Genomic DNA, 12,865 nt, shown 5'->3' on the forward strand with positions numbered 1-12,865 from the left:
ATTATTTATATTTCAAAGATTTACTCTACAAGTTATAAATATAGCATGGCTTTGGGCCTCTATTGTTTATGTCATAATGCATTATGTGTTTTTCTTAGATTCTAGTTCTATATTGAGGGAAGAGGTAGATTGGCTTCAATGTGCCCCTGGAAATTTGGTTATTTCCTTGTCTTTCCATTTTGGTGGTTAAGTGGTTTTTTCTTTGAGCTATGAGATTTGTAAATTTGTTAGGGAAAATCTACTAATGAGTACTAGGACATGGTTTTTTCGTTGAGTGTTCACTTTCCATTTTCTAGGAATTTCGTCATGGCTTTCTTCAGCTCCTGTAGAATTCATGTCATCCTTAATTTAATAGGAGTGTCACTCTGTCCTTAAGAATCTTCAAGGTAGTATATGGGATAGTTCTTGTCTTCATCTTGTCTGAGGTGCTATCTCATTTTTTGTCTCCTCCTTGAAAGTCTCTTTGGATTTTTTAGCAAGGATAGATAATTCTTAGATATAGTTGGTCGAGCTGGTATCTAGTCTCTTATGTCCTTATTTTACCTCTTTTGCGGGCTCTCCTTCGGGGTTTTTCTTCTTCTCTTCTTATAGGGGAGGTAGTTGGTTTTCTATTTTGTCTCTCAATCAAAATTATATGACATAAAGAACCCTATAGGAGGTGGTGTACAACTCCAGGTGGAAGCTTGGCATTACATAGCTAGATACACTAACTACACTCAAGTGGAAATTTATAACATCGTTTCAAATATGGAAGCAAAGGTGTATTTTAGTCAAATATATATCCCTGATCAACATGTTTAAATCGAAACTTGCATTTTGATTTCTGAAACAGGTGACGTGAGGTCTTTCCAAACTAGATATATGCAAACAATCAACCTTTATTGGAATATTAGAAAATTATTGGGACCTCTTCTAGTGGAATGATCACAGACATAGCAAGAGGTGCTATTGTGCATTTAGGAGGTTCTAAAAAAGTGAAAAAACTAGATGATAGAGTCTCAATCCTGGATGGTTGTCACATTTCGCTTGAGAGAAGTTTAGTTGGGTCTCCATCGAAGAGAAAAGGTAAGAGAATTAATATGGAGGGTCTTAAAGTGAGAAAACTTTACTTACTATCGCCCATCTATAATAGGTACAATCATGAGGAAGAAATATTTTCATCTCCAGCTGATGAGGATCTACATGCCCTGGTTGGTAAGGTGGGCATTGGACTCGATGCAATTTACGTTAGGAAAAAATCCATTCACATCTTGGACTCGAGTGATGGAGGACCGTTTACAGGAACATATAGCAGAATGAAGAGAAGAGAGACTAAATTCAAAAGTATTTCTCTATGCGGCGGTATGGGGGAGGACTTAAACTCTCACTTCTCTAAAGTTATGGAGGAGGTACTCCTCCCTTCCTTCGATCCTGGCCCATCTAACACCCCTTTTGATGATTCAATGGATACTCTACCCCAGGACCTTAGAGCATGTTTCCCTGATGCAAAGGTTCCCTAATGAAGATTATGTCTCTTAACGTTAGAGGCTTGGGATCTGCCTATACTATAAGATCTCTAAAAAAAAATATTAAGTCTAAAGGTCCCTCCATTCTATTACTTCAAGAGACAATGATGCCTAAGGAAAAAGCCATGGAAATTATTTTCAAGATATGCCCTTAATGGAGTGGATGTACTACAAATTCCCTTGGAAATTCCAGAGGTCTTACTGCCATTTGGGATCTAGAAATTTTTAATTTTCAAGCATTTAGTTTTTGTGTAGGTTTAATTTTGATTGGACACATGAGGGGCATCACCTATCAACTCTGAATAATGAACATTTATGCGCCATATGTGAGACGCAGAGATTTTTTGGAGGAAATTGAATCATCTAGTATCTTAGACATCTGACCATGGATCATAGCTGGAGATATGAATTTGACTTTGGATAAAATAGAAATTTGGGGCTCTAGGGCCAAGGCTGACCCGCTAGGGAATTTGTTCAAAGAAATGTTTAATTGAAAATCCCTCAGGGACGTTTCTCCAGCTACTATGTGTCCTACGCGGCGACATGGACACTCAAGTGATGATGAAATTTCCAAAAGAATTGACAGATTCCTTGTTGATTATACCTTTTGTCAGTGACTTAATCAAATTCACTCCTGGGTGTTTTTCTCTGATATCTTGGACCATGACGTAATCATTTTGGAATGGACTGAGGAACTGGACTTTCCCAAGAGACCCTTCAAATTTAATTCAATGTGGTTAGAGGAGGTGGAATTTCATAATTTGGTCAAACAATCATGGAATTCTCCTGTAATCCCTGTGACTGATAACCCAATAATGAGGCTATCGAATAAACTATGTGTTTGGTCAATTTAGTGTGTTCTAAATTGCTATTTAAAATGTCAATCCGGGATTCGTAAACTGACGAAGTGAAGTGTACTATATGTACAAGATAACCATTTCCTTTCCTTAGTCTTTTGTCGTTTTTGAGTTCTTTAGTTTGTTTTTGGATTTATCTTTCCCTAATGTGTGATGGAGAAAATGAAAGTTAAGTATGGATGGTGATGGTGATTTCTACAGTGGTTTTCCAAACTTAAAAGTGCTCAAAAAGAAAGCTTTAAAACAACTGTAATGAAATCAATTCTTAAGAGGAAGTAAATGTATCAAACAGTGAACTAATGACAATGGCCCAGTATCCTTGCTGCTGTGTGAAAAAGAAAGTAAAAACTGAACTTAAAGTAACTCAAAAACTAAAAGTAAAGCAACTAATTCACACTAATTCAACTCTTCTGATCCTTTACCCTGCAGCTCAATCTACCTTGTTAGAAGCAATCATGAACAAGTTAAGCAATATGATATCTAAATGCCAAGAAATTAAATTGCATAAAGGAAACTAATCACACTACTTCAACTCTTCTGATCCTTTACCCTTCAGCTCAATCTACCTTATGGGAAGCAATCATGAACAAGTTAAGCAATATGATATCTAAATTGCAAGAAATTAAATTGCATAAAGGAAACTAATCACACTACTTCAACTCTTCTGATCCTTTACCCTTCAGCTCAATCTACCTTATGGGAAGCAATCATGAATAAGTTAAGCAATATGATAACTAAATCACACTACAATAAGTAATATTCTGATTCCTTACTAATAGAGTCACTTGACTATAGAAAGAAACCATAAACAAATGAGTAGTATGATGTCTAAGTAGCAGAAAATAAATAAGCAAAACACAATTTGAAAAAGGACAGTGCTGGAATTAAACTTCAGAAAATGAAAATTAGCAGGAAGGACAAGATGATCTCATATGTCAATAGTTATCAAAAAGATGAAAATTTGCCCGGGCTGCCTAAGAAAACCTGTAGAAAAGCATTGATCAGCTGACAGCTATAAGAAAACATAAATGAAAATGTAAACAACAGTAAATTAAAAACATCAAAACAACATGTTATATACAAGCTAGTGATTATGAAAACAGAAACATAATAAAATCAAATGAAAACTATACAGGGCTTTAGTGCGCAGGGGCCCTCTGCCACCTCAGCCAGTCAACGAACAGTCACAAGAACAAGCTCAGGAAAGTAGTCTTCTCATGTATTAAAGCAGTAGCAAAATATATAAAACAGAGTACAGTGGGGTGATAATAGCAACAGTTCAAAAATTACATTGCCAAAAGCTTCTACACAGCATTTATCAACGCGTTATTTATAATGAAAAAGTGCTGAAACTAACTAACTGAATCCTATGCTATTAACTGCGTTGCCAGAGACACGTAGATCTCCTCAGCCGAGATCTAGCGTAACAGTCATCATGTCTATTAAATCTTCAGAGTGGTAGCTGTTGGATTCAGGTTACGGGGATGATCTCCAGGTGTGCCGATGTCTCCGTGGGCTAAGGACTGTGCCACGTAAACTTTCACGTGCTCAAAACAGAGACGTGCCACCGCTAAATTCTTTGGTTGGCTTTGCCTTTGACCCTTGTTGATCGTGACCTTCTATGGATGATTTGGCTGATCTGAAGGGACACGTTCCATGTACCCATCACCTATAGCTTGCCCATGTGGCTTGTTTCTTCATAGAACACCTGTAGCATAGCCTTTAACAAAATGGCTGCGGAATCCTGTGCTGGCTGCGGAAACCTGTGCTAGCTGCGGAAACTGACAAGTTTCTGCAGCTGCCTGAACAAAAATCTAAACCAAACAACAGTCATAAGCATAGTTAGAAAACCATGTCAGAAGCTCTTTTTAGACTATAATGCAATGATTTAACAACTTGATGGATGAAGTAAGTGGAAAAAGAAGGCTGAGAGGGTGTATAGGAAGGTGCAAGTTTGAGGCTCAACATACCCCCACTGTGAAGGTGTTGCATGTCCTCATGTAACCAAAATTTAGTTATTTCCCTCTAATCCATATGTTCTGAGGCTTCTTCTAGGACATCTAGTCCTCTGTTCTTCTTCTTTGATGCTAACATCATCCTGGGTTTCCTGACTAGACATTTGAACTTGAGATTAATCAATGCTCTGCTTAACTTTTTACACTTTTTCTTCAGTTTCCTATTTTTCTTTTGCCACAGTCCTAAATGGAGCATAGTGTTATCATGGACAATCTTATCTACCTTGCTCTGCTCTTTGAGTGCTTCATTTTCCTGTTTGATATGCCTATTTAGGACTTCTAATTCAAATACTTCCTGTTTCAAAGACTGAACTTGTGCATCTAGTGGCAGAGTGGTACTCGGTCCTGCAGCTGATTGTTCTAAGGATTCCAGGTAGTTATATACCTCTTGCTGATTAGGATCTACCTCAGGTGTCTTTCTTGGACTAAGCTCAAAATCTGGTGGAGGAGGAGGACTGCTCTCTCTTTTCGGCCGAAAAGGACTTGGTTCAATGCTTGGCTGAGCTGGAGATTTCTCAAGTGTATCTTCACCTAAATCAATAAAGTGAGGCTGTTTTTCTTGGGTTTTATTCACCTTTCCTTTTAGCCTAGTGCTCCTCCTTAAGTATGGACTAGTACTCTTTTCTTGTGCACTCTATTTTCGTTTTTGCTTTTTCTTTGCTATAGCAGCAGCCTGAAGATGCAATAATCTTTCTGACAGTGGTTGATAATCCTCCTCTATGGATTGCTCAGGGGATGGATAGACTTCTTGAATGGTTCTTTTGCCTTTTTCTTATTTTTAGCTCTATCTTCTTCTTCTTTTTGGACAGTTTCTTGAGTTTCTATTGTAGGGGAGTCTTGGACTGTAATGTTCTTTTCTTTCCTCCTACTTTTCCTTGGAATCTTTGGTGGACTACTTCGAGAGGCCTCAGATGGCTCTTGGAAGTAGTTTCTTGTCAATAATTACTCCCAAGTATCTTTAGTTTTCTTCAACTGGTCCTCAATAAGAATTTTTATGAGTCCATGATGGTAGAGATGAGGTTCAATGTTTCCTATGTGTTTTTGAACTGTAACACTCATATTTTTCAGACTTAATAGCAGAAAATGAGGCAAATTAAGAGTTTGACCCTCTAGGAAATTCATCATCAGTCTAGCATGATACATATACATAGAACCAAAACGACCTTCACACGTGATAAATTTCTGGATAACTAACAGTAGACTAGACCATTCCTCTTTTAGTGCATGAACAGGGATGCCTCTTGTAAATAGGGTGGTATCCATACCTTGGTTTTGTAGCATGATTCTCCATATCTGATCGTCCACACTTCTATTTTTAAACCACCTTTCACCTTCTTGAGGTAGGCCTGTGGCAGCTGCTACTGTGGCCTCAGTCACTATGAACTTCAAGTCTCCAATCTCCACTGTTTGTCCATCAAAAGACCATGCAAAAGCTTTGGTCACCTCCTTGTTATGGCCTTTAAACGTTTGGATAAATTGTAGCCATCTGGCTTTCTTCAGCAATTCCTTAGTTTGAGGATAACCTTCCAAGTATTTCAGTCCTTCCGGCTCTACTCTCAGTAATTTTCCCATCCTCTGTTTTAAATTCCAACTGAGAGTTCTTCTGCGTGTGAGGGTTCAGAAAAAAATGGCTCGGTTACAGGATTTAAGATAGACTGTAGTGGCTACAATCGGGGTTTAGAACAACTGTAGTGGTTGCAGTCGGGGTTTAGGATAACTGTAGTGGCTGTAGTCGGAAATGGAGAAAAAACTGTAATGGCTGCAGTCGGAAATGGAGAACAAACTGTAGTGGCTGCAGTCGGAAATGGAGAACAGGGAATGTAAGTACCTGAATTACCGGAGGAACAGAGGGTGAGCAGTAGTAAACAAGTTCAAAATAAAATGCGGATGCATGTGAGGAGTATGGTATTAGTGGAGTGGTAAACGAATGGAGTAACGTCGGGATTCTTTTGAATCAGATGACTATGTATGAAATTTTTACACGTTTCAACAGACGGCTGCGGAAATTACGGCTAAGAAGAACCGTAACACAATATGTCACGTCTCAAGAGTACGGGTAATAAATGGAAGTGCAGTCAGTCTTGAGTTTAAACTCAGAATAATCATGAGACTGTTGGAGAAATGAATGCAAGATGTGCGGAGTGATATCGTGGAATAGGAGTGGTAATGGAGCTATCATATCAAATCATTGCACATAGTAGACTTTGTTATGGTTTGATAACTATGTGTAATTATGACTTGAATTGTTATTTGATAAAGATTTTTGATCATACCTTTGGAAACTTTGTCATTTCTTGCTCAAGGCTTCTAACCAATTGCTCTTCCTTGATATCTTGGAGATGCACCATGTCTTTAGCTCAATTACACCTGCATTTCATGATTATTGCACTAACAGTTGACTGTAAATTTGAAAACAGAGTGATGTTGGCTGCAGAAATTGTTTATGGCTGTGGAAACTGCTTTTGGCTGTGGAAACGGTTTCCAGCTGCGGAAACTGAGACAGCACCCCCTTAACTGCACAAAGATAGTTAGATAAGAACTAACTGAATGAAAATAGTCTTGAAAGGGAATTTTATTGATGAAATGAAATGGAATGAGTGGAATGAAATGAAAATAAAATGGAGTGAAGTGAAATGGAAATGAGAATGAGATGGAGGTGAAGTGAAATGGCAAATGAGATGGAGTGAAGATGGAAAGAGAAGGAGAGGAGATTTTTTTTGTTGGAAAATATAGAGTGTCAGGTGTCCCTGATTTTCACTCTACATTTTCTGTATAAGACCGCCAACCTATGATTGGTTTTTAGGCTTATACGATTTTTTTTCTCTTTTTTTTTTCACTGAAAGAAACAAAGGCTAGGCTAATGGGGGAGAAGGATTCTTCTCCACCAGCCTTATTGCAGAATTCTCTTGGAACATCTTGACAAATTCCTCTTTTGGGAGTGGCTTATGATAAATTTTCAATCGGTGGCCATTTATAATGAGAGGAGTTTTAAATTCATCAATGGTTTTGATTCTTACTGCTCCATTGTTAAAGACTTTGTCAATCTCATATGGCCCAAGCCAATGAGTCTGAAATTTTCCTTTGAAGTCTTTAAACTTGGAATCAAACAGTAACGCCCAATCTCCCTCCTGAAACTTTCTCTCTTTGATGTATCTGTCATGCCACTTAGCTCTTTGATGTTGAACTAGATCAGTCCTTAGAATTGCATCTTGTCTGATCTCATCCAGCTCATTCAGCTGCTCCATTCTATGCTTTTGAGTTTTTGATAGATTCATCCCCAACTGGACTGCCATCTTGAAAGTCTTGACTTGAAACTCAATGGGGAGCAGGACCTCTTTCCCATAAACAAGTTCATAGGGAGAATGTCCAGTTGTATTCCTCCATGTAGTTCTGTAGGCCCATAAGGCTTCAGGAAGCCTTTCTACCCAATCTTTTCCGTGTAGATGAACAGTTTTGGTGATGATGTTCTCAAGAACTTTGTTTGTAGATTCCACTTGGCCATTTGCTTGCGGATGGTAAGGAGTAGATTTTCTATGCTTGATTTTGTATTCTTCCATCAGCTTCTCCATCAAATTAGATGTAAATTGACTTCCCTGATCTATCACAATTTCTCTTGGGACACCAAAACGAGTAAAAATATCCTCAAAAAGAAATTGAACAACTGAATTTTCAGTGGCAGAAGGCAATGCTTTGGCTTCTACCCATTTAGTGACATAATCAGTGCATACCAATATATACTTCTTTTGTTTAGATGGTGGATTAATGGGTCCAATGAAATCTAAAGCCCATTTTTCAAAGGGTTCGATGAGTACCTGTGGTTGTAATGGCATTTCATTTGAAAGAGTCGGTCTCCCAACTCTTTGGCAGCTGTCACACCTTCTGACATATTGTTTTGCATCTTTGAAAAGGGAAGGCCAATAATATCCTAAAGAAAGGATTTTATAGGCCGTCCTTTTGTCAGCAAAGTTTCCACCGCATGGTTCATCATGACATGCCTTGAGGATGTCAGGCATTTCATCTTCCCGAACACGTCTTCTGATCACATAATCTAGCCCTGTTTTAAACAATTCATTAGAAATCCATGAATAACTTGAACTCTCCTGAATAATTTTTCTTTTTTCACCAGGAAATAGATGTGGAGGTAGCTTCCCTGTAACCAAATAGTTAGCAATATTTGCATACCAAGGAGTCTTACTAGTTACTGCAAACAAATATTCATCTGGAAACTTATCCTCCACAGGAGAATCTTCGTTAGTATTTTGGATTCTAGACAAGAAATCAGCTACTGTATTTTGTTTCCCTGGTCTATCCAACACAGTAATATTGAATTCTTGTAAAAGTAAGAGCCATCTTGTAACTCTGCCATTAGTAACAGGTTTATTCATGAGATATCTAATTTCATAATGATCAGTATGGAAAAACGTTTCATAGCCAGTTATATAGTGTCTAAACTTATTGATTGCATGAACAACAGCTAAGAACTCTTTCTCAGTCACAGTATAGTTTAACTCAGTGGGAGTCAAATTTTTACTGGCGTAGTAAATGGCATAAGGAACTAAATCCTTTTGTCCCAACACAACTCCTAGAGCTGTATCTGAAGCATCTGTGGAAATATGGAAAGGAAGTTTCCAATTCGGTCCTCTCAAAATGGGTGCTTCAGATATTCTTGTTTTCAAAGTTTCAAATGCAGATTGACGATTGGGATCCCATTTGAATTCACAGCCTTTTGTAAGTAATTTGAAGAGTGGAGATGTTATTTTGGTGAAGTTTTCAATAAATTTTCTATAGTATCCAGTAAATCCAAGAAAACTTCTAACATCTTTTTGACAACTTGGAATAGGCAACTTGGAGATGACTTCAACTTTTGATCTATCAACTTTAATCCCATCTCCTGAAATATGATGTCCTAAAACAATTCCTTCAGTAAACATCATAAAGCATTTTTCATGACTTTTTGATAGGTTTGTTTCTTTACATCTTATAAGGACTTTTTCCAAATTCTCTAATGCCTCTTCAAACGAATTACCATAAACTGTAAAATCATCCATACAAACCTCTACACAATCATGGATTAGATCGGAAAAGATTCCTAGTACTACCCTTTGAAATGTTGCAGGTGCATTACATAATCCAAAAGGAAGTATTCGATAAGCAAAAGTTCCCCATGGACAGGTAAATGTGGTCTTGTCCTAATCTTCAGGTGCTGCTTGAATCTGATTGTAACCACTAAAACCATCCAAAAATGAAAAATACTTTTTGCCTGCTAAAGTATCTAATACCTGATCGATAAAGGGTAAAGGAAAGTGATCCTTCAAAGTTGCTTTGTTCAATTCTCTGTAATCAATGCATACCCTCCATTTACTATTCTTTTTAGGTACTATAACCAAAGGAGAAACCCATCGGCTATCTGAAATTGGATAAATGAAGTTTACATTAAGTAACTTTTGGAGCTCTTCTTTCACTATCTCCCTAAGGTTTGGATTCATCCTTCTCTGAGGTTGTCTGATTGGTCTATTGTTTTCCTCAATGTAGATGTGATGAATGCAAGTCTTAGGGTCAATACCTTTCATATCGGTATACTCCCATGCAAATGCAGTAGAATGTTTTTGCAAGATTTTGGTTAGTTCTTCCTGTTGTGATCTTTCCAATTTTTTGTTGATATTCAATGTTTTTCCTGGAAAGATCTCAATGGCGGAACTACCAAATTCTTCCATAGAGAAAAGAGACATTTTTCTAGATGATAGATACTCAATGTCGAAATCTAACTGAAATTGTGTGTGGTCATATTCTGAAGATGTTTCAAAATTTTCTAATGTGTTTAGAATTTGACTATCTTCACTAACTTCAGAAATGGTAAAGACAGGTTGTATAGTATCTTCATCATCAATCCACTCATTATCTCCTATTTCTGTAATTTCTTTTGCTGGAGGATACAGATTGAATTTCTTTGTCGAATTACCATTAGAAATATACATATCCCCAGACCTACAACTGATGAAAGCATCGGCTGTGGCTAGCCAAGGTCTTCCTAAGATGAGAGGATGTCCTCCTAAATTACTCTTGGGAGTTAAAATCATGAAATCCACTGGATATTCCCAAGAGTCTAAGGAGACTGAAATGTCTTCTAATACACCATCTGGTTTAATAATTGATCGATCTGCAAGTTGCAGTAAAGTAGGTGTAAAGAGAAGATTAGGAAGTTTCAGCTGTTCCATAGTCTGTCTACTCATAATGTTGATAGCAGCCCCTAAATCAATAAAAGTATTTGGAATTTCAACCCCATTGATATGTGTTTTGACAACTGGACTACCGGGATCTACATACTTCTGCATAGTAATTTTTCCCATCATGATGTCTGCAATTTTCCCTACCAGGTGGATTCTTCTTGTGTCTCTAGGTTTCCTTCCTGGTCTTTTAAGACTCAACTCCTTTATTTTTTTTGCTAAAATAGGAATCTCTCTAATGGTTTGTAACAAGGGAATCTTGATACAGAAATTCTTCAATTCATCTAGAAAATCATAGTCAGGCAACAAGATTTGTTTTTCCACCCCTTTGTCAATTTGTAATCTTTCAGGAAAGGGAGGTGTGGATGAAGATGTAGGTTGCTCAACTATAGGAGTTGTGGGGGTTAGCTCTTTTTATTTTTCTTTCTAAGTGTTTGGGTTTTGAAGAGATGCTTCAGAACCCTTATTGGCTTCAAGAGATTCTTCCTCAGAAATGCTTTGATTTTGGGCATCTATAGAAGGTTTATCTAGAATTCTACCAGATCTGAGTTGTACATCATTGAGAGGAACAATCATATAGGCAGGAAATTGTTGACCTTCTATCATGTAAGAATTTTGAGGGTTTTTATTATTGGGGTTTGGCAATGGCTGAGAAGGAAGTTGATTTGACTTCTGTTGGAATGGAAGCAAGAGTTGAGAATTTGGGTTTTGTTGAGAAGGTTGTTGTTGTTGAAATGGCAATGATAGTTGTGGGTTTGGATTTGGAAGTTGTGGAGCTTGTTGGTTTTGAAACGATGGAGGATATTGATAAAATTAAGCAAATCTCCCATAAGGATTTTGCATACCTTGTCCCCATGATTGAAAAGGATTTTTAGGTTGGGACCAAGGTTGTTGCCAAGGATTCCAATTTGGTGGGGGTTGAAAGTTCATAGAGTTGTTAAACCCTTGATTTTGTTGCCCCTGCCAAGGTCTCCTTGCAACAAAACAGAGAGACTCAATTGTGTTTGGATATTCTTGAAAGACAGCTTTGAGCCCAGGAATTAAAGGACAATCCTTGGTCTCATGATTTTCTGAACAAATCGCACATGTTTCTACAACTTTTTCATCCAAGGGACATTCCCTGAGAGCATGTTTTTTCTACATTTTGGGCAAAATATGGCTAAAGCTTCAGCTTCTGCTTTCTGCTTATTGTGGATCTTAAGAGTGTCTAGCTGCTCACTAAGACTCCCTAAGATATCAGTTTTGAATTCATCAAGCATATTGCCAATCTCAGCCCTACTTACTGATCCAGATGCAGATTTGTTTGCTCTGATGAGAGAAGGATCTCTAGGCCCTTTTCGAGTTTTAGATTTTCCTCTTGAGAGATGGACACACAGTTCTGCTATGTCATGAAGTGGAAGTTGAGATATGTCTCCTTTTCCCATCATGTTCAAAATATCTATCCATTCATCTCTAATGGCTTTTAATAGAAGGGCTTTCAAGGTCTCCTCAACTAAGTTACTTATTTTTGCTCTTTTCAGATTGTATTGGAATCTTTCAAGTAAATCCTCCAAATTTTCATCTTCTCTTTGTACCATTTTAAATACTTCATCCTTGTGGTTGGTAGGTATACAATAATCCATGTATCTATCCAGAAATGTTTGTTTCATATCATTCCAAGTCCTAATGGATTGAGTGAGTAATCCCATGAACCATTTCAAAGCAGCTCCTTTCAATGTTGAAGGAAACAGTTTGAGTTTTTGAGAGTCTTCCAAATAATCATAGGTTCGACACACGACCTCAAATTCAAATAGAAATGTGTCAGGATCTTCATTTCTTAACCCATGAAAGTTTGGGAGGACAGATGGTGAAATATTTTTCATTGTTGCTCGAGAATCCTCATCGACGATAGGAAATCCAAATGAGTTATCTCCATCCCTATTTCCCCCATTGTTACCTCTACCTCCTCCATTATTTCCTCCTCCCCCTCCTCTACCTCTACCTCTACCAAATCCATTAACTCCCTCTTCTGTCATGGTAGTTTTCTCAGAGATTTCAGAGTCCTCTGGTTCCTCTACTAATGGCGAACGAGGAGGAATTTATCCCTCTTCTTCCTCAGATGATTCTACTTCTTCAATTACAATGTGTCTCCCTGTAGAAGAAAAGAAATGATCTTTTCCTAATTCAGATTCGATGGATGGTGAGGAAGAGTCTCCTAACTCAACTACTGTCTCTTGAATTCCAGGAATCCTAGGGCTAGGAGTGTAGGTTGGAGATGATGGAGG

Source organism: Pinus tabuliformis, chromosome 6, assembly GCF_031772625.1.
Source record: "Pinus tabuliformis cultivar Carrire ecotype Pingquan chromosome 6, CPIR1, whole genome shotgun sequence".
NCBI classification, from domain to species: domain Eukaryota; kingdom Viridiplantae; phylum Streptophyta; class Pinopsida; order Pinales; family Pinaceae; genus Pinus; species Pinus tabuliformis.